Below are 25,987 nucleotides of genomic sequence, written 5' to 3' on the forward strand. Positions count from 1 at the left end.
CCGGGGCCGGGGGGAGTGGGGGCGGAGCAGCTCGGTCCCTGCTAACTCGCTCTCCAGGACAAGAACTAAGCAGCGGGGGCCGGCCAAGAGCCCCCCCGGCTCCCCCTGCCGGCCCCGGGGCAGCCAGAGCTGGGGCAGAGCCCCCGGCCCGCCGCGGATGGGCTGAGAGGAGGCTGCGGGCTCCGAGAGGGCTCCCGGCAGCCGGCCGAGGCTGAGAGCCCTGCGGGTGGGCCAGGCGGAGAGCAGCAGGGGGAAGGAAGCCGGTCCCGAAAAGCAAACAGGCACAGGGTGCTTGTCCTTTCCTCACAGCCGGGAATAGCGAAGAAGCGGTCATTAAACGGGGCGAACGGCGGGCACATGGAGATAACTGCTTTCGAGAAACGCTCGGGTCTGTGTGTAACGCGGCTTGTGCTTCCAGAAATGGTTAACCACTTTTACAGCTTGCAAGCCGAATATCCCCCTACAGAGCGCAAATTACGTTTGATTAAAAGCGAATGTATCAAGACCAAGTAACATATATCACCGTGCGTTAGAAATAAGAGCAGTCTTATAGATCAAAAAGCTGAAATCAAGTTTCTTGTTCGTTAATATTTCACTGGAGGCTCACAAATGTTATCCCACAGGAAACCCACTGCGGTGGAGTGTTGGGCAGATGGGAAAATCCATCGCTCCAGCCTTAAGCGCCGTAAACGTACATATGCCAGGTATGCATCTGTGTATTACAACACGCTTTTCTTTGGGGTGCTCTGTTTTCTTTTGCCTGGTGTATCACGTTTAAACTTTTTGCTTGTGCTTTCGAGGCCCAAAGGTACTCTGACTCAGACTTCATCTCTGTCATTACTGTCTGTTGCAGTGTTTCCTTGCTTCTCAGCGACAGCAACAGTACACCTGTTTGGTTTCTCCTCCCAGCTGCCTGTTTTCTCCTATGCTGCCTTCATATATGTAACACCCTTAATTCAATTCATTTTTTCCCCTAGAAGAAACAAATTATATTACACCTAACACCAGCAAACTGTTACAGAACTATTAAGGTAACTATGTTACCTAATTGAGTAAATTGAGTAACACAAGAACTTGTTATTATAACCTTTGTCCTTAAAAATGTGAACTAATATAATCCAGCTGCAAAATTGGACAGCAGCCATCTAGTTTTCCTAAAGATCATGATTCACAGTACTTCAGAAAAGCAGTCGGAGCTGGTCTCTGGGATTAGTGATTTGTTTGACTATGATACCTGTATTTCTGGGAGGACTCCAGATTGCTTTGGAGCTGTGAAATTTGTGCCACCTAAACTGCCATGCCTAATGAAGTCTTTCCCAACCAGCTGAGCCAGCTTCCCTAATCTGCTGAGAGGCAAGTACAGTGCCCAGTCAAAGGCACATCATGAGAACAGTGTTACCACACAGGGACCAAACAATAACATTATAGTGGAGTCTTTCACCCTCAGCGCAACCCCGATAACTTCTCCCCTTCCTCAACCTTTGGCCAAGTCACAATCAACATCCATCATGGTCTTTATTTTCACTGCGTATCAATATTTTTTTAAAGTGCTACGCAAAGGAAAAGATCAATAAAAAAAGCCTTTGTGTTGTCAAATCATTGTAGTCAGTATGACCTTTGGCGGCTCTTTTCTAAATTGTTGAACAAATTGAGAACAAATTGGACTCTTCAGTGACACTGGAATGCTTTAAGATTTGAGTGCACACACTCTGCGTTAAACAAATCTTACAAGTCTGTGTTCTAGCAGTCAGCTTGGCTGAATATAATCCTGGACATGGTAGGTTGAAGTTACAGAAATTGAAGTATTGTAATATACTAACCCAAGGTTTCTAAATCTGATTTTGTTCACTGAATGTAATAATGGAAAGGGTCCATTTTATGTACTTGTGGAAGAAGGCCAAAAAAAAAAAAAAAAAAAAAAAAAAAGTTCCACATCAATACCTATAACCTAGGCAAAAATATATCTGAAATCAAAGACAGCATTCTCAGCTAGAACAGAATGTGCCAATCCTCCAAATACAGGAGGAAGTACCAGAAGGATGATTGTGATTTACCAGGGCCAGCAGAGATTGTTTGGCTGTAAGGGATATATATGCTCTGCTCCTTCACACTGCACCAAATTTGCTGATAACTCACTGCAGTGACTCTGAAGAATTTTGTTCTGGCATAGTCCTTTAACAACATTGGTCTGTAATATGATCAACTGCATAAAGGATTAAATGTTGCCCATAGAAAAAAGCTCTTTATAGACATTTGCATTGCTAGAAATCCAGAGTTAGCATCTCTTCGTAGACTTCTTGCTGAAACTTGGGTGGCTAGTTATGAAGGGTTTGTTTTCCATGACTCATAAATTGGCAGTTTTTGAACCTTGCCTTCAATATTCATGAAAGAATAGAGAAGTATGAGGACTTCTGCTTTTTGTTGGTCCACATTTTCACATAATCTATCCTTAAGAAAAACCCATATCAGACTTTATATAAAAGCTTGGAAGATCTGTCTCAACAAGCAACTATGAAGGATCTATCTTCCTAAATAGTTATAGAGACTGAGTACATGCATTGGGTATCTTATTTAGTATGTGGTGGAAGCTGATTATGCTTATTTAAGAAAACATGAGATAAAAATGATGTTGCATTATTTAATGGTACAGTCACACCAAATCATAGCACCTTTATGTGTCTTTTTATTTTTATTTTTATTTTTATTTTTTTTTACTTGCCCTAGGGGTTTGTCATACAATATGCTAACTGGACTCATAAAAATCACAAACGACTGTTATCTGAAATCACAGGCATGAAAAGATTTTAAATGACTGCATGAAAGTTTGATTTGGGTGCTTTGAGCGACAAGCAATTCCATGCAGGTAATCTGCACTTTCTGTTCAAATTTTAAAAATATGAATAACACTAAATAATGCCCTAGATGTTGAAGCCATTCAGATTAAATCTTCCACCCAGCCCCACTGACTGCAATGCTAAATGCATGTGATATTTATGTTATTTATGTGCAGAATGTGATTTCACTTTACTGCTTTCCAGTACTAGTGTTTGTTAGCAAAATTTCATTAATTTTGTTTTCCTTCTGCTGCTATGGTCCTTCCTCTTCCATTTCCCGCCATTTACTTATATTTACTCTTTTCAATATCCCATGGCTTATGTTCCAGTGTTCCACACAGAACACAATGGCATCAAAGCATGTAGAGATTACCAGGTGATTTTAACCCATTTTTAAAAAGAAGATAGGAATATGATCTCTCTCAGATGTGTCACCCTGTTCACTCAGAAAAGGTTTTTTTGCAGAAAAGAGATCCACGCCTAATTTCTGTGACTGTTTCTGTACTCTGCAAGGTGTTATTCAAGCTGCTATGACAACTAGGTAAGCAATATCACAGCTCTGAATGGATTATCAGGCAATGAATGTAGGAGGCCATTCAAACACAGTTGCCACAGCATGTGTACTTTTGTATGTCCCTTTAGCCAGCTTCTATTGGGAAGGAAAGATGGAAAACAAAGCTAGAGAAATGTCCCAAATGTCTAAAATTATGTGGGAGAGGTAAAAGATAAATCAGGTCACAGACTTAGTGTTGTGTTACCAGGCATTCTTTAACAAGAAACCTTGTTCAGCAAGTATAACAGTTTTTCATGTCCCAGAGTTCTTTTCATGATGTCATTTCTGTATGATCTCTCTCTTGTGCACCAGGGTAGAAAGGCAGCAATTACTGCATAAAAAGGTGAGGTTATGCAGCTATGCTTTATTTCAGATATTATAACTTGCAGTATACAGAAAAATTCAAGACATCTGATAGATAGACTGGTTGCCAAAGTTGTCAAACTAACTTAAAGGGCAAGAAACTGAATGAACAACAGGCTCAAAGATTGGCCAAAAGGTATATTTACAGAACAACATCACAGCCCATGATAGTTCAGTGGCTGGAATATTTTGCTCATCCAGAACAACAGAAGTACATGCAGAAAAAAAAAAAATCTCACAGTCAGTGCTTTAGCAGAATATGAGAATAAAAAGGCTTGGTTTAGTTGCATAAGGAAGATTATAAAGAGAAGACTAGATCACTTTACTTTATAAAGTCAAAAAGAAAAGTCACTAGAAACATTCAAAACGGGAATGAGAAACTTGTGATGTGCAATTTCCTGATTTGTAAGAATGCCTAGAAAGCACGCAGTTTTTGTGAAAAGATTTTTCAAGGCTTGTGAGGAACATGTTACAGAAAATGAGAAGTGAGGTAGGTGATGACTGGTTTTTATATTGCCTTTAATTCACATTAGAGAAGAGGAAATTATAAGAGAGAGATTTCTGTCACTTATCTGAAGTGACAAGAAGTTGGTGAAAACATCTACTATTGATGAAAGAAAAGTTTTATGGTAAATAAAATTATTTAGTGGGAAATATCTGGTGAAGAGAGAAATAGCTTCCCAGGAAGCTATTGACATGAGGATTTGGGGATCCAGTCTTGGTTCCTATTCTGAGATGGTTTTGAGCTCTCCAGCATGCCTTTTCTTGCAAGCTCAAGATCCTGCTTTTATGCTCAGCGTTACCACCGTTTTAAAGAAATAAAACCAAGCTAGCAAACAAACATGAAGCAAGTAAGTTAACACAGTGCCCAGTGAGGACATGAGTATGATTTAGAATGCTTTTAAGAAGTCACTAGACATCTAGAACATGGGGGGTAATTCCATGCCTGAGAACCAACAGATTTTGAAAAGGTGCCGGGTACCAGAAGAACACGAATGTGAGCACGAGTTTGCACTGCCAAGGCCGCACAGGCCTCCTCACTAGCAGGCAGCTCTGCCAGGCCTTAAACTTCTCAAGACTGGAGCCAGGCTCTAAATGAATAAGGCAGGATTCAGTGTTAAAGCATGCCCTGCCCTCTCTCTATCTGATATAATTACAGGAGAACCTTTAAAACCCTGTATTTGGCACTGTCTTTAAACACCACAGCAGTATGGCAGCTGGCAATAAAAACACAACAAAAATATGTGAACCCCTCCCATGCCTCTTGCAACTTTGGCAACACACCATACGAAGGACTGTCTACACTATTCATTTGATTATCAACTCATTGAGCAATGCAAATATCTATACACTTGGAAAGTAACTGTATGCCTACACTGAAAGGCTTCTTAAAAAGTTAGCCTGATCAATTAAAACCACACTATCCACAATATTGGAAAATGTGCTTCTTAGAACTGTATAATTCTAGTGTAACTGTGAGTTGTCTGCCTCCTTAAAGGATTGTATCCACATAGCTAATGTTTATTCTCTTTGGCATTTGTTGAAATGCTAGATTCATATTAATCCTTATTTGATAAATACCAGTGTGCTTTCTTTGAAAAATATGCAGTTGAAGAGAGATGGCATATGTTTTTGATTATGATTTAACTTTTAAAAAGTAAGAACTTAAAAAGAAAAAAATTAAAGAAAAATCCCAGAAAAATTTCACTCCAACTTTGAAAAATAATGAATTAGCAGGGAGCCGTGAATCTAATGAATTCTCCTTATTCTGCTTTCCAAATTTCTGTAGGGTCAGACAGAGATAGTTGTCTTACAAGCTAATGTTTTTGCTCTCTCCTATTTTTCTCTACATGCAATCACTGTCTGGGTACATCAATTTCTGGGCAGTTTGTTTTGGGAAAAAGTATCACATACAGAGCTTTTTCTGAGGTGATGGCAGAGCATTTTGTGCTGCAAAGTGATTGTTACACATATGTTTTAGGGAAGTCAGAGAGCTTCCACAATTTTGTGTGCAAAATCCTGGAAGTGCTGCAGAGTGCTTGTAATGCACTATTGACGTCAAAGGAATGATGCAGTGACATTCAGAAATAATATAGAAAAGCGAACCAAAACTCAAACAAAAGATATAAAAAAGTAAGAAAAAGAACTAAGGAGAGATGTACTTACCAGAAATAACACTTGCTGTGGTCTTCCTCTCATCACAGAGTGGGTAAGAAAGAGTTCTGGACCGTAATCTTGTGTTGCTTCTCCACAGGAGTGCCAAGAGCAACATCCTGGTAGAACACAAAATGAAAGTGCAATATAAGTACCCTCATTAGTCATCCTCCTTTTTACTAATGGGGGCAGAATATCCTTTTGTTTGAACTCTAGAAAAAGAGCAGCAGTGAGAAAATAATCTATAGTTCTTAAGTCATAAATGTTTATTGTTGCTGTTACTTTTATTTTAATTTAACTCTGGAATGACAACCCTAAAAATAAACTGTGGTTCTTGCTGCAATATGAAAGGAAATAACCAGATATCCTGGTTATCCAAACTGTAAGACATTTTAATGTAGCACGGGGAGTTATATTTGTTTGACCATAAATGATTATTTGTTTGTTTTTCGAGAGGTGTTCGGAACATCTGAGGATAAAAGAAAAACCTCTACTGATATACTTAGTGAAAAGTCTGCCAGGATAAATAAATAATGTTGTGAATGGTAAAAAGTCAATATTTTCATTTAGATGAATCTCTTCAAAACTTAAGTGATTGCACAAATAAATGATTTTCTATAAGAAATACAATTATGGTAATTAATACTATAGCTTTGTAAATAATTAAATAATGCCAGATAGAATACTTATAATAAAGCATTCTTTAGCAAATTTCTAAGTATGTCTATATGTTTAAAATCCAAGAAGTCTAATACATTCTTAATGATTAAAAACTTTGAGCACATGTTGCTTCATACATTGCTGTCAATTTCAGGCTCAAAGTATTAAGATGAAATCAGTAAATGAGTTGAAAATCTAAAATTATTTTTTTAAGAAAAACAAACATACATAAAATACATAACATACATAACATTTGTACATAAAAACAAACCAGAAACTAAGAAACATAAATAACTATATAAAACTACCGGACTTATTTTCTTAAGGAAATGAAAATACTGATATTATTTTGTGAAAATGAAAAAAAAACAATCCAGACATGGATAACCCTAAGTAGTCTATTACTGAATATTGTTTCTGATTATTTTAAATGCTTACAACTACAAAATAAACTGCAATTGATAGCCGATCAAGAAAAATGTATTATGTGCTTTCCAGCTGAGATTCTCTTGACTTACAGAGGAGTTCATGTTTTTAAAGAACTCACCTATGCAGCTTGGTAAAAGGAGCGTATTATGCTGATATAAGCACCTTTATTATTTGTGAATGCAGCCACACTCAGCCATCTGTTCATACTAAAAGCTGTGACAGAAGTATTTAGTACAAGTCTATGTGGAGGTCAGGCTCCACCTGCATATGCTGAGCTCATTTGCAGAGAACTATGAATTAGTTCCCAATTGTGTAAGAGTGTTTACTTAATATGACCATTAGGAAGAAGCTAAAATCTTTGATGTACTGAGCCAAGTTCAGACTCACCATGGATATCTGGAAATAATACTAAGTACATTCCTCTAAGACAATATAAATAAATATATATCTCTTCCATTTTACATTTCTGCTATTTAAACACGCAGAAATACTCTTATCTCTTTCTAGAATTAAAGTTATCTGAAAGGCTTTCGTCCTACTGGATAAATTACATCTTGGCTATGTAATAAAACTCAAAATTTCTCACATAGTTTTGTGGAGATGGTAAACCTATACTACATTATATGATTTTATTTTATTTTATTTTTATGTGAAGCTTTTTAAATAAGTCTTCCAAGATGCTTCAGAAATCATGTAAAACTAGAATCCACAGCCACATTAAATATGGTAACATACTTGGATATTCTGTAATGTCACCAGCATGTAAGGGCTACTAAAATGACTAAGGGACTGGAGCATCTGACATACCAGGAGAGGCAATGAGGGCTGGGAGTGTTCAACATGTTGAAGAGAAGGCTAATGGGAATCTCAGGAATATCTATAAATTCCTGATGGGAGGGTGTACAGAAGATGCATTCAGACTCAGTGGTGTCCAGTGACAGGATAAGAGGCAATGGGCAAGAGGCAAAATGAAAATTGGGAAATTTCGTTAAAAAAAGCAAATTTAAAAAAGTTTTTTTTGTTTGTTTGTTTTTCTGTGAGCATGGTCTAACACTGGAAAATGTTGCCCAGAGATCCTATGGAGTTTAAATGGACAACTTACTCTAGATGATCCTGCTTTGCGCAATGGGGGATTAACTTGATGGCCTCTAGAGGTTCCTGCGAACTCAACATTTGTGTTACAAATAGCAAAAGGACAGTTTCCATTGCACTTAAAAGTTCATCAAGCTAACTCACCAGCAAATATATTAATATATATATATTTTTTATTGTTTAGAAGGAATATAATTGTTATTAGACTTTATTTTTATTTTTATTTTTATTATTTATTTTTATTTTATTTTTTTTAGTGTACAGCAGAGTTATGGATATAAATGTGCTATAAACATGCACAACTGATTTCTCCCTGCCACTCTGTAACATAACATTATGCATTCACATTTGCAGAACAACCCAGTCTCATTCTCTGGAAACAAAGAAGAAAGGAGATCCCCTTACCACCTTTTTAATGGCTGGAGTAATACAGCTGTACCAAGAACCTTTGAATGTGCATTACAGATTACAGCAACTAAAAGATGTTCAGCAAAATAATGCACTTAAAACTAGAACAGCAATTGGTTACTACTGTGAAGAAACAATACTAATAACAAAATATGCTGGATTACAGTAAAACCCATATGAAGCTTCCTTGTTTAGGAAGCTGCCTTGCTTTGGAATGTAAGTATTGTCCAGATGTATCTGATGCATACGATGTGCTTCCATGGAATTTGACTCAGCCAACATTTGAATATTTTCCCATTACTAATTACAGTATAGCTTTAACATAGATTTGATACTTATAGATAGATATTAATTATAGTGTTGATTTAACAATAGATTTCATGGTTATTATTATCATTTTTTTTCCTAGTTCTGCTTTGTTCTGGTTATTATTTCATAGCAGCTTTGAGAAATCTGTGTGAGTCTGAACAAATTAGTCAAAAACCTCTCTTTTGGGGATAAATTGTGAGATGTAATAGCATTTCATTTCCTAAACTTTTCCTTAATTTAACATTTTGAGCATGATAATTCATGCTAAAACTGTACATTAGAAAGCTGAGGACTAAAAAAGAATTATTTAATTTAAAATATTTTTTCAAAAAGATATTAAGACAGATAAGTTGAAGATGGAACTAAGACATTTAAATGGAAGTTAGTTTTACAGAGGGATGTTGCATTTAAATACAACAACATTTGCTTTGGTGGTGGGATTAAGGAAGGAATACATCAACATTGAGATTATGAAGCAGTGGGTGCCTTGGAGAAGATGAACACACCAGAACAGGTAAGCACATTGCTAGCGATGTTTATATGAACTAAATACTTTATCTGGTATATTCAAACTGTCAATGCAGCATAGGGTGAGATGATTAAAAGGAATGACTAATTCTTGTGACCTTTCATATATTCAAACACACATTCATATTTTATTTTTCCCTCAGCTGCATGCTTCTTGTGTACTTTGGCTGTGACACGCAGAGCTACGTCTGCCAAAGGACTGCAGTAGTTTTCAAACACGTGCTCAGCCACTGCACCCTTTGGATGTTTTTGTTTTTACCAGGAAAGCTGTCTCACTGACTGTGTTAATCTTTGTCTAGTACATGCATAAGCCCATTTGTGTGGAGTCTGCCAGAATCCTGACTGGTCCTATGTGCTGTGACGTGAGAAAGCGGTGTGCACAGATACTGAGCTAGCCTTTGTAGACAGTACTGGGGCAGCGCTCAGTAGCTGATGCTGTTGTGCAACTCTTACTTGTCAAAATAATTCTATGGTAGAATATTTGCCTGGTCTGTGGTTCCTTTTTTTTTTTTTTTTTTTTCTGTGAGGGAGTGGGAAAAAATACACACATCTCCCATTTGAGAGGTGTTGTTTACCCACTGAAATTTAAGCTGCTTTAGTCCTTGAGTAGTGCTTCTGCCTTTTTTGTCATATAGGGCAACACTGGAATTTCATTAAGCCAGACTCAAAGTGAAATATAAAGAGGACACAACAATTACCCTCCTTTTATTGTTTTCTACTTATTGCCTTAAAGTTTGAAACATGACCAGTGAATGAGCTGAACAAATTTGTATTGAGCTAGGCAGACTGTTTATTTATTTTTTACCTAATTCCCCTCTTGCATTTCCTAATACACTGCTGTTGAGGGAGTTAGCAGGTCTATATAAATGAAACATGTATACAAATACTGAGATATAGATGTATTTTTATGGATCTACAAGTTCTGCTGTATGTGACTGAATTTAATTTCTCGGAATGGTGATTGTCAATATCTTACTGTTATACTATTAAATAAGATTAGCTGATTTTGTGAAATTCTCTATCAGTTAAGAAATATTACTCCTATTTTAATTATTTCATGCCCTGTAACATTACTGAATAACAGTATAATATATGATATACTAAGGATCAGTTCTTAGTCTTTTGAAATGGGAAGTGAAAAAAAATCCTGAAAAATATGAAGCTAAAAATCTAAAATAGGAATATGAGAAGGCACATAGAGAAATACTCAGCCAAAAATCTCTGAAACTCAGATGCTCAGTGACACACTCAAATGCTCAGTGACACACTGAGCATTTCTGTAAATGTGAAGGGAATCAGACTAGATCATTTCATTATTCTAGCTCCCTGGACCACACAACGTTCCAGGTCACTATCTGTAAGCAGGGATATTCGATGTTTCCATATTAGGAAATCCCTTCTCTCTTATGGAACCACATTTGTTTTGCTAAGTGTAGAAATAATGTTAGAACAAGAATATTCTTATTTCGTTAACAACCACCTGATTCATTTTGGCAAAATGAATGTCTCATTCTGAATTTGCATTGTTATTGTTCATTTAGGATTTTATACCTTATTAGTTGTATTATGCCATTGTATAGTTTCTGTTATATGTACTCTTTCTTGTTATGTTTCATTTTTTTTTTAATTTTTTTTTCCCGCCCAGAATTTCCATACCAGGAATAGTTGTGAGATTTCACGGCTGTGAATTCCTTTCCAGTAATAAACACAACTGTGAAATGTGAGAATTTTCCATAGAATTGATTTTCAAATTCTCTGCCATCCTTGTCATGGGTTTTTAAGGCTTATTAGACAAATGTGTTTAGATGTATTGTCAGCCTGGAGAAAAACAAAGATAAATTTTTCAGCCTCATAATATTACTTGACTGCATGCCTGTAAGTGAAACCTTCAATTAATAATTTTTAATGTTTTCTAATTATTACCTTTTCTTTTGCCTCAAATCATGAAGCTCTGACAAGATAAGTATGTCCTGTATAACCTTTTATTAGATATACAAGGATATAATAAAAACATCATCCTACCACTTTTGGAGGGAAATTTTAGGTTGGCTTGTGAATCACAGTCTAGGTGCAAAGGACTACGTAATCCATTTCTAAGCAGCTGAGACAGCAAAATGTGTAAGGTAATTTACAGTATTGCAGCAGAAGTCTTCAACAGAGTTTAATTAAAGTGCTCTGGTGATCTGAAGATACTCATAATCCAGCACTGAAATTAAAGAAGTCCACATCAACAGAACTTTTTCTCAGGCTTACGATGCCAGTTGGCATTGCTATACATATATATGTATCATGTATAAATCTACATTTAATGACCAAAATATGGAATTCAACCGCCCCCAAGTAAGTGATGCAACACCAAAATATGAGGCACCTTGTCCCAGCTGGTAGATTCAGACCACTTAAATGATGCATTTAGGCTTTTTATACACTTCATGGAGAAAGTTAGATGGGTTATCTAAAGAGGAAAGTTTTCTGCTGAGTTGCTTTGAGCTTGCGAGCAAGGGTAGATCTTATGCTTGCAGTGCACAGATCTGCACCCTGTACTTTGGGTGTCTGCTCATTTGGCTCCAGCTCCACTTCTGAGCATCAGTGTTTAACTTGAAGGGAACATTTGCATATCCATGTTAATGGCTGTAGAATTACTACAGTATACATAATGCAGCTAGGCTGTGTAACTGATTGCCATGCAATGTGGTAATTTTACATGGGTTAAGGAAATATTTAAGAAAATTTATTTTAATTAAATGCAAAGTTACTAGGAGTGAATGTGGGATAGTACATTGTAGAAGAATTGCAAAATGTATATCTTCTGTTTTGCTCTGATGACTGTCAAAGACAGGATTGTGAGATATGTGGCTCTTTATTCAGAATGAGTACACTCATGTTTTCAGTATTATAGCAGCACTATCATGTACACTAAGTGAATTAAATCTTTTCCATGTTTCTCAGATTTTTTTTTTCAAGAGAAAACATTATTCTTGAAGCAAGTTTGATTTCATTGATTCATTGAATCAATTGATTCATTTGCATATGTATACACCTTTCAAAACCTAGGAAATAGTCCAGTTCTCCATGTCACTAATTTCTATTTGAAAGATAAATTATCCCATTATGAACTCCCCAAACTGGTACAACCTGGCAAAATGGCAATAATATTTACAGAGTGAGTTTATACTTTTCTTCCTGGCTTAGGTGACATTAGGTGGGGCTGATATAGTTCAGTGCCAAGAAAAGCACATATATATATCTCAAAGTGCCTTTTAATGAATTTATCTGATTCAATACCTCAGAAAAATTATTCTTGTTCAAATGAGAAAGAAACTCTGATATGTGATACATTTAGCACTTTTAAAGTACAGGTTTTTGTTCTTTCTCCTCTTGGAATTAGTGAGATTAAGGTCAAGCACTAAGGTCACAGTTTCTGTATGAATCTAAATTAGTTTTGTACAAGCTGTGCCTATTATGCTTGTAAGAACTAAGAATCTGGTAGGATCATGATCCCATGTTCCAAAGACAATATCACTGCAGAGTTTATAATAAGTTTTTTTAAAAAACAGGCAACCAATATTTGGTAGGGGATGAAGGAATAAAAACGGGTAATCAATATTTGGTAGTGGATGAAGGAAAAATTTAGCAGTGGTTAGAACAAAATTTCATAAATATGTTATTTTCATAAATTATAAAGTTACAAGATAATAAAATATGCTAAAATTATTCTTTGCCTTTGTAATGCCTATTGACTATCTTTAATTATATAAAAGAATGAGTTTTTTTATAGGAAAAAATAGTACAATGCCTCTTATTATCATAGTGTATTTCGTTCCTGAATATGTATATTTATTTTATTTTGGACTTTTTGCTTTTACAAGTAAGCCTGGTTATTCCTTTTTCCTTTTCATTTAATTTATGTCTAACTTCTGTAGACCTGAAATATGTTACCTTGAAGTTAATTATGTAGGGGATTCCCAGATACAGTGCACAAAAGTAAAATCTGTATGTGATGAATTAGAAGTGGCTAGTAAATACAAATTTTACTGCTAGGCTGGAGCCCCCGGGTCTCTTTGGCAGTTTTTTTTTTCTTTCTTCTTTTTTTTTTCCAGCTTTGGGCCTGTGGATGGAGCATTTGTTTGCTTCAAGCTTTCAGAGTACCTACTTCATACGAAAAGTGAGGGTGGATTTTGGCACCACTGCAGGTTCTTTTTCCAGAACCTTTTGGTCTTTTTTTAGTGCCTGGGCTCTAGCTCAAAGTTACTAACCACATCTGGCATCTGGAGCACAGAAAGTTCAAGGCAGGATGTCTCAACAACCAGCAAAGAGTTCCAAAAATTTAGAGAGTAAGAATGTGCAAATTGAAAATCATACACTAGGAATCTAGGAACCAAGACATATCAAATATTGAATGACTAAATGTAATCCAATGAAGCTGAATTATTTCATGCTGATTCACTTAGGTGTATGACTAATCAGTCAGAGCTAACACAGTAGCAAACTCAAAAGGGTGAGAGAGCTTCAGAAATCAGCAAAGTTGGAGAAAGAACCAGTAGCTGGGAAAACACTTTGCTTAACACCTTTAATTTATTGCACAAATTCATTGCATAGCTTCCTTATATTGCTGTAACTGAGAACAAATAATCAGCCTAAACAATCAGAGATGTGTCTATACTAGCCTTTTGCTCTACATCTCTCAACCATTATTACCAGTCCTAATGGTTAGCTGATACAGTACTACAAGCACTAGCTCTTGTCATGCCAAGGAAGCAGTCCTAACGGTAGCTGATACTGTACTACTAGCACTAGTAGCTCTTGGCATGCCTCACTGAAGACAACAAGGTGGTGAAAGGTAGTAGCAGCTTTCCTGTGGTAAACCTCTCCAGTTCTTTGTAGCAGTACAATTACTCTGGTTCAGGGGACTCAGGGATTTTCAAGCCAACGTCTACAAAAATATTAAAAAGCTAAAAGAGGGGCTGAAGATGAGTTTTAATAATCAAAATCCAAGACTGATTCTTGAAAGCTCGCTGAACAGTGTTACAGACTATATTTCTGGTAGTCATGCACAAGATCCCATTCTTCCCTTCAGTGGCTGCCATCTTGTTAGAGTTAAGATGGACTTTTGAAACCTAAATCTGATCGGTAGTCTGGAAATTTATCTACCCAAGTATTTACCTGTCCCATTACATGTTAACTTCAGACAAAATATGGCCACTTTGGCCACTTCCTTTAAATTTAAAGGGTATGAGGTGTGCTCTGTTTTGCAGAATACCTGAAAACTGTGCTCTGTTTTGCAGAATACCTGAAGGATTAGTGTATTTTGGTAGAGTATAGGACCAAGCAGTTCAAGACTTTCAACATTACGAATAAACCAAAATCCATGTCTCTCTAGAAAGTGTCTTAACCATGAGGCTGTCAGGCTGTATATTAATACTGTTCTGATTCAGGGGACTGCCCTTGTTTTGAGACTACGGCACTGAAATCAGTACTTCCTGAAGTATGCTTGTTTATGTTAGACTTAGTGATCAATTTATGTAGCTGCAGAAATTGCCATCTTTATGTTTTTTCTTTTTTTTAAACTTTAAAGTTAAAATATATACTAACATGATTCATTTAAATTCTAACCTAATTAATTATTTTCAAAGGTCGCTTTCTAACACTATGGGAAATAAAAATCCATAAGTTACCAACCATGATTAACAAATCTGTCTGGTGATAACTGAGGATTAATTATTTCATCTAGATATTGCAAAAATAGTTTTCAGGAAGAGCATGAACTGAGAGGGATAGGTGCAGAAGGAAAAGTAGGAGAAAGATCTGTGTGAATCTATTGAATTCTTCTTTGGGCTTGTTGTTGCTCATTTGACTTAGAAGTTGCATTAGTAGGAGATGTCAGTTATCATGACAATGAATTGTTGTGACTGCTGTTTAAAAAATGTATTTTAGTTGAGAAAAAAAAATGAGGTAAATAAATCAACTTGAGTATAAGCCCACTGTGAGACAACTTCTGTTCTGTCTCTTTATCTGGAATCAGATAGCATTTTTTGGTTATGGAATCCAGCTGAATTTTCAATGCTGTAATTCTGAAAGGCACACGGAGTCAGAATTAATGCAGAATAAGAAAACCAGAACTAGAAAGAAACAGAGGAAAGGAAATCTGCAGTATGTGGTAACCACAATTTAGTAAATCATAAAGGCAAAATAAATCATAAAGTTGTAACTAAATTTCTTTTTCTTCCAAATATCCAAAGAAAAATAAACTCAGGCCTTATACCCATATGTTTAAGAAACTGGACTATACAGATAGGTAGAAAATGTCAACTTTACATTGAAACTGTAAGAACTTTGTTGTATTTATAGATTGTCTTTAGTACAGTAATTGGAAAATAAACAATAGTCAACAAAAATGTAGATTTACCCCTTATAACTACATTTTTCCCTTAGTTCAGAGTTGGCAGGAAGTCTGTCATGGGTTTCGTCTATGTGTACTAAGAGGGTGAATATCCTGACTTTTGAACAGTAACTATTCTGGGAAGATCTCCTGTTCCCTAAGAATTTTTGATAGAAAGTATCATATCAGTTTTTGCTCAGGGGTCCAATACTGAACTAAACCTCACTTACGCCCTATTTCATAATACAGATTTTGCTTAAGTTCAGAGACAATACTAGGAAGGATTCACTTGCTTAAACACAGGCACCCCAAGTAATTTTAGATGCTTTAAGGAATATTAGATACCCACTGACAGAACATATAAGAAACCCAGATTTTCTGGAAGAGCGTTGAATAATGTAACAGTGAATTCTAATCCCTGAGACACAACTCTGCCCAAGTTTAACATGTGGAGATTTCCTGTTAGTAGATGAGTTTCCCTGTGGCATAAAGACTGTCATATCCTGTTGAAAGTCTGAACAATCATGGGGTCCAAGAATTATGCTGAGGTGACAGAACATATATGTGGATGTGTATCTGCGTCATACACACATAGGAAACAAGAAGTTAATGAGTTCAGGGTAGTGTAAAATGTTTGAGATCATATGGATGATTAATTCTCAACCCATTGTGAAGTAATTTTAGATTAAGTGTAATGCTCTCTAACCTTAGAGCAACTCATGCTAGAGGCATCCTAGCCATGGAATAAAATAAGGTCATAAATCAAGAATAATTTAAATATTTTGTCTGTCATACCAGGATGTTTACAGCTATAGAGTATGAAATGAATTATTAACTCAGGATGACTCCTGGAAGATATTTGTATTTAGAAGATGGAAGATTAAAAAAAAAATGTTGCCTCTGGCACATGTGAGTCTGCTATGCATTTCAGTTTACTTAATAGATTCATCACTAACAATTTAGCTGTAGTGCATATATGCCAATAGTTGCTATATAGACTTTTTACTGCACAAGTAAAATCAAGTGACTGTTCATTCATGTGTCTTTAGCAGGATTTTAGCTCCTCAGTTTGCTCCTAAATACCGGCACCCTTGAACAGAGGACAAATTTTTCAGGCAATCAGAGAATATTCTAAAGATCAGATCTATGAGTGTCTAAGTTTTCTCTGAAATTGGTCAATTTTTTTTCATGAATGGTGTTTTCCCACAGAAAATACTGGTAAACTGAAGCCACATAAATTGCATTGGGTTCAACAAAATTTCCAGCAACATGCTTGAGATAATTGAAAAAAAAATATACTATTGGGGCTTTATTATTTCATTTCAGTTTGATGTCAGAAAGTTCTGCTTCTGTTACATGTTATTGCATGTATCCATTGACTGAGTTCACACTGATGATGCTCTTGGCTCACTATAGCAAACTGTGGTCACACTTGCAGTCTGCCCCTCATAGTTGAAAATTTGGTCATTTGAAACTGGGCCTGTTTACAGTTGTGCTGGGGAGAGACTGCCAAGAGGAACAGAAATAGTAGCAGCACGAGAGCAGGCTGATTGCATACATAAGTATACTTTCTGAATGATGAAAAAGAGTATTGGGAATTATTAATAGCCTTTGACTCAAAGAAGAGAGAAAAATACCTCTGATAACGCAATATTGCTGCTTGATCTGGCAGCCTCACAATTCCCAATGCTGCAAGCTGAGTTTATGGTTCTAGGAACAGCAGTACAGGCTGTTCATGGGCAGTATTCCTCTGAGCAGTACTGCAGAAGGAGAAATAGAAGAAAGTTAACTTTTGGAAGAAAAGGAAGCTGTTCCACTAATATGGAAGTTTTGCAACATGAATCCCAGGAATTGGTGAATATGAATTTGCCTAAACCAAACTCTGACCTTGAGGTACAGCCCATCACTTTAAGAACATTAATGACGTGGAAGAGGAAGATAATCACTAGTCAGGCTAGGATCACTTCAGATAACTTCTTCAGAGTCTCAAGAGTTGCTGGCCATTTCCCAGAGATTATCTGTTCCTTCTGTAACAGTGGTCTACTTTCAATTCTGGCAAGATGTTTTTTTTTTTTTTCCACAGCACCTAGCCAGAGAAGTTCCCTGAGGAGACCAAATGACATATTACTCAGTAGAGACCATCTCCGCTTATAATTGCTAAACTACTTCAGCTTAAGTATCCAATACTATTGAATGGCACAATGGCCATTTGCCAACATTCTGCAGATGCAGAGACAGTTTTGGCTATGATCCCAAGAGGGTGGGGACAGTAGGCATGATAAAACACCTTGAAAACAATCATAGAACAAATATGCCCCAGAAGGTTACTTCAGGAGAAAAGGAGGCGAGGTCTGTGTCTGCTAGTAATCTGAACATAACACTTGCTATTGCTTCTTATGATTTCATCAGCTCATTCCAGCAGCGTGGCTCAACAGACTTTAGCAAGTCTTTTCAGAGGCAGCAAATATGATTGCAAACACCCTGGAGCCATGAACTTGGCCATGTTATGTGTGTGGATGCTGGCCATAGTTATGCTTTCTTCTTGGGAACTGCAACAATATTAGATGTTTTGTAGTTGCTGCTGTTTCTAGTGACAGGTTCCTCACAGTCTGTTTTGTTAAAAAGGACAGTTACCAAGTTCAGTGGTCCCATGAAAGAGCACTGCTATACAGAGAGGATGTTGGCAGAGTCCAACCTTCCATGCTGACAACTGTCGGTAAGATAGTACTGCCTCTCGGATCAAATGAAAACATACGGTAAGCAGATCAGGTCCTACAAGAACAGCCTACCAGGTTGTGCATTTGTATCATATGAAAAGAAATGTACTCTTGAAAGTGTCTATGGAAAAGTACAATATCACAAATAAGCGGGCCTGCAAAGCTTCTGGTGGGCTATTGGAATGTGGCAATAAATTTTAATAGGCAAAGCCAAATGATAATTTTTAGCATGACAAATGAGAGGTTTCCTAAAACATATGTGGACTTGTTTTCCAGGTGAATGATGTCCCTTTAAAACCCCAAAGTGAATCATATTATTTGTTTTTCTAGGACACTGGCATTTCTGAGTATTCATGAGCCAGAGTACTGATGTGTTATTTGCTGTGCAAGGAAAAAAAAAATACAGAAAACCTGACATCGCTGAAATCTATTTGTTCCCAAACAGTATCAGCTTTTTGCCAGAATCAGAGCAAAAGAGGAAGAAGGATATAGGGAAAGGAAATACAATGGGTTCTGCTGCTACTAACAATTGTCCTTCCAGTCACAGAGAATAAAGTATGATTTACCAGTTGCCTCTTCCCATCTGTAGGGGTGTAGCTTACTGCTGCTGCCACAGCCAGAGAGAAAGAAGGCTTATTTAGGGCTTCTTAGTAATTAGTAGCTGAAGGAACATTTGTATCAGGTGACTGTTGCCTATCTCTCTGTTTACTGTGTAACAGGTACATAAGGACATCTTGAAAGTACCGTAATCTCAGACACCCTTGACGATAATCTGGGGCTTTATTTCAGGTGCTTCTTGAAGAACGCACTCTGCATGTGGCAGAGGAGACCACTCACCTTCTGTATCATGAGGGAAGGAGGGAAGGAGGGAAGGAAGGAAGGAAGGAAGGAAGGAAGGAAGGAAGGAAGGAAGGAAGGAAGGAAGGAAGGAAGGAGGGAGGGAGGGAGGGAGGGAGGGAAGGAGGGAGGGAGGAAGGAAGGAAGGAGGGAGGGAGGGAGGGAGGGAGGGAGGGAAGGAAGGAGGGAGGGAGGGAGGGAGGAAGGAAGGAAGGAAGGAAGGAGGGAGGGAGGGAGGGAAGGAAGGAAGGAAGGAAGGAAGGAAGGAAGGAAGGAAGGAAGGAAGGAAGGAAAATGGGAGGGAGGGAGGGAAGGAAGGAAGGAAGGAAGGAAGGAAGGAAGGAAGGAAGGAAGGAAGGAAGGAAGGAAGGAAGGAGGGAGGGAGGGAAGGAGGGAGGGAGGGAGGGAGGAAGGAAGGAAGGAAGGAAGGAAGGAAGGAAAATGGGAGGGAGGGAGGGAGGGAGGGAAGGAAGGAAGGAAGGAAGGAAGGAAGGAAGGAAGGAAGGAAGGAAGGAAGGAAGGAAGGAAGGAAGGAAGGAAGGAAGGAAGGAAGGAAGGAAGGAAGGAAAATGGGAGGGAAGGAAGAAAGGAAGGAAGGGAGGAAGGAAGGAAGGAAGGAAGGAAGGAAGGAAGGAAGGAAAATGGGAGGGAAGGAAGGAAGGGAGGAAGGAAGGAAGGAAGGAAGGAAGGAAGGAAGGAAGAAAGGAAGGAAGGAAGGAAGGAAGGAAGGAAGGAAGGAAGGAAGGAAGGAAGGAAGGAAGGAAGGAAGGAAGGAAGGAAGGAAGGAAGGAAAGTGGGAAGCAGTAATGGTTCTTAGAGTTTCCATGACAGTGTGGAAGAACTTCAGAAAAACTCAATGGAAAGCTTACATTCATTTCTCCTTTTTCATCTTAATTCCAAATGATACGGAAACGTTAATAGTTGTATTTAACATCTTGTAAACAGCAAGTATTGCAAAACTTTCACTGAGAAGGAGAAGTGGTTAAACCCCACAGCTGTAATTTCAAAAATTACAGATATTATCAGGAAAATTATCTGGAAAAGTAGATAACAAATTTCATTTTGGCAATCCTATGTGTTAATACTTCATACTTCCATTTCTTTGTATTTTTTTTTACTTTAATTGCACGTATAAAGAGCCTTCAAATCTATCTGCTTTCCAATAAAGGGAAATACAAATCAACAGGGTTGGAAAACCTTGACGTGTATCAAATATCAAAAAATAAGGTTCTTAATAATTTCTGGCTTCTGAAAATGTTAAAATTTCTGGTTACTGAACTGAACTGACCCAAATATTTTCTGAGGCTTCTCAATAAGGACTGTAAAAGTCTGAGACATCTCCAGTTCATGGGTTTAACATCTTTCAGAATTAGTCTTTAAATATTGCTACCAAACCCATTTTGAACTTATTTTGGTTGTGTTTTGTGCAATGTATGTCTCTGCTTTTTAACCCTGTGGAGGGGATGAGGAAAAGGGCCTAAATAGATGTGGTGCTCTAGCTCTTCTAAAATATCTGCTATTTTTCTAGTTGACACAATCATGTAATATAGACTGCATCATGTAATTGCATACTGTTAAGTCAAAGTAAACTCACGTGCTACCCTCTAATTGTGAAAACAAAAATAACAACCACAATTAAAAAAATGTTTTAGGAAATAGCAATCTTAACTAAACAAAAATATAATAAAAAATAATTGCAAAGTCACTGCTGAATGGTGTAACTGAAAACTATTTTTCATGCTTATACTGTTCTTATACAAACAAAAGGAATTATTATTATTATTATTATTTTTTTAAACTTTCTGCTAATGCAAATTTAGTCATTACTTTGACAAGCTGGTGTTACTCGGTTGAGAATTCAGATTTAATATGCAACGGGTAAGAATTAAAAAATCATATATACCACATGTTCTTAAAAAAAGGCTGAACTGATTTCAGCTTTACACCTCTAGCCAAGTCTACTTGCTTACAAAAGCATATTCTTTAAGCTAGGACAAATGACAGATAACCTCTGAGACCCTGCAGAACTGTACAGAAAATAACAGGAACTAAACTGTCTGATACAAAAAACACAATTCTTACTGCTTGACAAAATGTTAATAATGAACGTTTCAAAAGAGAAAGCAGTGGCCCCCTCTGAGGAAGTTTCCAGTGTGTATCTCTGAGGGATGTCTGATGGTATAAGATATGCTTTGGGCTGAAGACTTCCTACACTACAAACGAAGGGAGTGAGGGATTACATATTAAAGAAGTCAGAGACAGTGATGTGACAATTCTGAAAAAAAAATATCTTTGAATCTGAAAATATCTTTTGAATCTGAAAAAAAATATCTTAGCCATGGTGAGCACAGAAGGTGTGGTCAATGTAAATGCAAAATGTTTTTAATTTTTTTTTTCCCCATGATTTCTTTAATAGATATACATTAAAGAAAAGATTCAGGGCTTGAACTGGGAGACTAAAATAAACTTCATCCAGTATAAACTGTCAAAAGCAGTTATCCTTATGAGGTAGTACTTTGCCCTTAAATTTGCACGAATGCACAAGGAAACACAATCACCTTGTTTATAAATTGCTGTTGGGGAAATTCTAGCTGATCAGATGCAGTTTTTGGGAGAGCGAAAGGCAGTGCCTGAGGTATACCTCAGTAATAGGTAATACCATAATAACATTTCATGCACAATCAGATCAAAAGGCCAGTATTCTCTGGTGGTAGCAAATACCATTCTAGTATAAGAAATAAGTCACTGCAGAGTGTTTTTTTCACTGTCATATATATAAGGACCTAAAATGTAAGGGAAAACTTAGTTCAGTCTCAAGATCAGAGTTCCCCTTTAAAAAGCAGTCCCCATGCCTCAGACAGCACTTCCAAATGAGAGTCATTCCTCCTTAGCCATTGGGCAGACCTTGAAGTTTCTGTCAAAGTGTCAAAACATGCAGCTGCAAGAAGCTGCAGTGGCTAAGATGTGGAATAGGAAGCAGAAAATAAGTTCTCTGTTTTGGCTGCTGATCCAGAAAATTCAAAGAAAAAAAAATCTATTGAATCAAAATATGTTTTGTTTGCTGTACAAACAACAGCTTGGTCCTTGCTTTCGCCCCACACTTCTTAGCAAAACACTTTGTTCAAAACGAATGCTTTTCAGGTTTTGTAAGAAAATAAAAAAAAATAAAATTAAAAAAAAAAAAGGAAGAAGTGAACCAGTGAAAGATCACATTTCCTTTCCTGTTACTGGATGGTGAAGGTATTTATTTAGACACACAGACTCAGGTGTTTAGTGTTCTGTTCTACCTGAGAGATTTTGAAATAATGTCCCTTTACCTTAGAGTACCCTGACTACCTCGGTGTTGAATGGCTATCTTAACTACCCTTGTTACCATCCATCCTGTGGAAACTGCAGAAAGAAAACAATGAGACACACTAAACAGGAAGGAAAATGCTGACTCTGTTTGGGCACTGGGGCATTCATTATAGGAATGAGACACCTTGACTCCTGTTTCACTGCAGTGTTTAATTACTAGGGGTTGCAAGGATAGGTTGAGAGCACTTTCCACTGTTAAGGCTGTTCACTTAAGAGGTGGGAGATGATACAGTCAGAAAGTTGTGAAGTGTTTTTCTATAACTTTAATCTAAGACAGCCTTTTCTACACAGGTTGGCGTGTAGGCGAAACAAAAAAAAAATATTTCTTTCTATGTTTTCATTATTTTTAAGGTTTGAAAGCATTAAGAATTTTAATAAGTTCACTGTATAAAATAATAATAATAATATATAAAAAAAATCCTACCAAATGTAAAAGACTTTACCAGCAAAAGAATCTAGCCACTGTGGATTGACTTACAATATTTGTTTTTATTTATCTGCACTTGGATGCTACTAAGTTTTTTTTTTTTCCTTCCTTCTCTCTCTCTCTAAATGCTTATTATTGTATGAGCAAGCATTACTCTTAATCCTATTGTGGTTAAATGAGAAGATTTAGCAATTTTACTCCATGCTTTCATCTTTAACTGCTCTTACCCATGCATGCAAGTCTCTTGCTACTGTTTCATCTGTCCTGAAGAGATTTAGTCCAGAATGTCATCTGAATGGAGTTTCATTACCTGTTGTGAGCATGCAATTTGGGGTCTGATAACAAAAAAACATTTGTCATAGGTTTGCACCTTCTCAGTGGGAAATAGTTAAGGAGAAGAAATACAGCATGGCTATAAATTGCCATAGAGCCATGAGAAAAGGCAAATGTACCTTTGAAATATCCCCACCAGGAAAATTCCAGGAAGACAGCCAAGAAGCAGGCTGATGGTGCTAGGCCTTGGTGTGGAGTCACCTGGAATAGTCACAACTCTGGTCAAAGACATGCAAGAAAATGAACAGAAACTAGTTTGTTTCAATGCAGAGAAGGATCCTACTGGGGTGACAGGAGGAATGGAGAACCTGACTAATGAGAGGTGGAAGGGTGTGACTTGTTTAACTTTGCAAAAGGAAGGCTGAGAGGGGATAAGATTGCTCTCCTCAGGGATAAACACCACAAGGGAACAGAACTGTTTAAGTAAAAGAACAATGTTGGCACAAGAACAAATAGATATAGCCTGACCCTGAACAATCTTGGACTGGGTATTAAAAGAAATTTGCTGACTATTAATAAAGTGTTCTTTGAGTAGCCACAGCCATCCTGCAAGGATGACCAGTGTACACCTATGCCTAAAGTAAGGATATTTGCATCTCTGAATAAGGATGGATACCCCAAAGGCAGCAGAAAGCCTAGACATGTATCTATACTTTCTCTAGCACCTGTTTTTTTCCCTTTAAATGTGGTTTATGAAATCAGAGTGGTGCTGTGTCATTTTGATTAGCAGGAATCCATGTTCAATGACTCTCTTCCAAGCTCTTCCCAGCATGTTACCATTAAGCTTCTACAATTTAGCTGATAGAATATTATCTGTACTGATACCATTACATTGGGGTTCATTTTTAACTGATACGTTCTCATTCGAGAACAAGTTGCTGGCTTGATGCTGCATTTATTTGCTAAATTGCTACTGATCTACCATGTGCATCAAGTCATACCAAATGATCTTAACAATTCCTTCTAGTCTTAAAGCCCATTAATCTGTGGATGACCTGACTCAAAGTTCACTGGAACCCAGGGGAATCTTCCAATGGTTTCATTGGTATGTATAGATAATAAGCACTTTTTAAAAACAGTAGATTAATTTTGCCAACAGGGATTCTGTGAGGTGTCAGCTATGAAAGCTGCCATCAAGCATTGTTATGACACTTACAAAGACAAAATAATAAGCTTTGAAAATTACATCATTTACAATAGATTATTTACTTTTGGCTGTCACTAATGAAAGATTTTGAGCTCTGCCCAAGTTATTTTGCAGAAGAACATTAGGGGTTATGAACTTAAAAGAACCTGTTTTATTAGCAGGCTAATAAGAGATGTACTGTCATGTGCTGTAATGTTTTCCTTGCAGGTAAAGCCTCTGCTTTGCTGACAGCATTACATTGAGGAAAAATAAATCCAGCTACTGAAGATTTTTTCTAAGATGTCTTCACCTTTGTACGGAACAGTGATACAGGAGCAAATTCCAGGCAAAAACCCACAAAGATAATATCTATTGAGAACAGTATAGTTAGATAAAAGAAAATAAAATATTCTTCTGGAAGAAAAGTTGAAGCTATTTATTTCCATCTTTTCCTAAACTAGCATATTGCTGGGTTTAGTAATTTTTTCTAACTCAGAGGAGAATAGCAGTTTCAAAAATTTAAATTGTTTCCTTGGCCTAGATAACTTACAATCCAGTGAATCAATCCAGCAAACATTAGGTTGGACATAAAACAATAATTACAGAAGCAGAATAAATATAGATTCTTGCCAGGATCAACATAATATTTAGAGTGACAACAAGTAATAATGTCTTACTTGTCCAGCAAGGAATAGACTATTCTCAAAACAAAACACAACAAAACAGTTTTCACAAAAAAAAAAAAAAAAGTGGTAGATATTACTACTTTCTTTCAAAAATATTGTGGTTTCCCAAACCTGGTAGCCCAGTGATCGCAAAGACAAGTTTATTTTGTTACCAATGTGTGCCTCACATTTGACTTGTTTTGGTTTCTAGAAATGAAGCAACTTTCCCTATGGAAGGAGTATTTATAAGATGTCTCTCCCATGCAGATTTCTTATTGGTTACTAACGTACAAACTGACTCTGCACATTTTCTCAAAGTTCAAAAAACTGTATGGTCTGTTTTTTTTGCCTGGCCATCTATTTTCATAGAAACCACATCAACCCTTCTACAAACATTGTTTAATATCTGCCAAGCTTCTCAAGAGTTTTTAGGAGAAACCAGACGGTCAGAAACAAATACACTTACAACACATTCACATAAGTCTTGTTTCCTTGAAAAATCATATTAAAAGTTAATTACATTGAAATTACTGTCTGTTGGCCTTCTTTCTCTGACAACTCATCAGTAATCTTGATAGTGATTTTATCATTTATCATTAGTAGATAACATAATTTGACATAAAACAAGGGAATGTTGTTGTTTATGTAATTCCCTTCACTCTTCATTTCAGGGTTGTACATGGCCTTGAAGGCACGAATGGTTTTTAAAGAAAAAGTCACTTTATTGCTGTGCTTTAGTTTATTATTATTATATTAATGCAGATGCTTACCCATGGTTTCTTTCAATTAACTGTAGTACATTCAGAATTTATCAGA

At 36.9% G+C, this 25,987-nt stretch overlaps 1 long non-coding RNA gene across 2 annotated transcripts; it reads left to right on the plus strand.

The window, feature by feature from the left end:
* The first annotated feature begins 4 nt into the window (after positions 1-4).
* On the plus strand, positions 5-25,619 carry LOC106041768 (uncharacterized). 2 transcript variants are annotated; one of them, XR_007159981.2, is made up of 7 exons: positions 5-704; positions 2,725-2,863; positions 3,300-3,375; positions 8,440-8,709; positions 9,248-9,316; positions 24,348-24,425; positions 24,735-25,619. It is a non-coding gene; the product is annotated as an uncharacterized lncRNA (long non-coding RNA). The 2 variants fall into 2 exon arrangements; XR_007159980.2 differs by lacking the exon at positions 24,348-24,425.
* Positions 25,620-25,987: the final 368 nt, after the last annotated feature.

Source organism: Anser cygnoides, chromosome 4 (genome assembly GCF_040182565.1).
Source record: "Anser cygnoides isolate HZ-2024a breed goose chromosome 4, Taihu_goose_T2T_genome, whole genome shotgun sequence".
In the NCBI taxonomy this organism is placed as follows: Eukaryota; Metazoa; Chordata; class Aves; order Anseriformes; family Anatidae; genus Anser; species Anser cygnoides.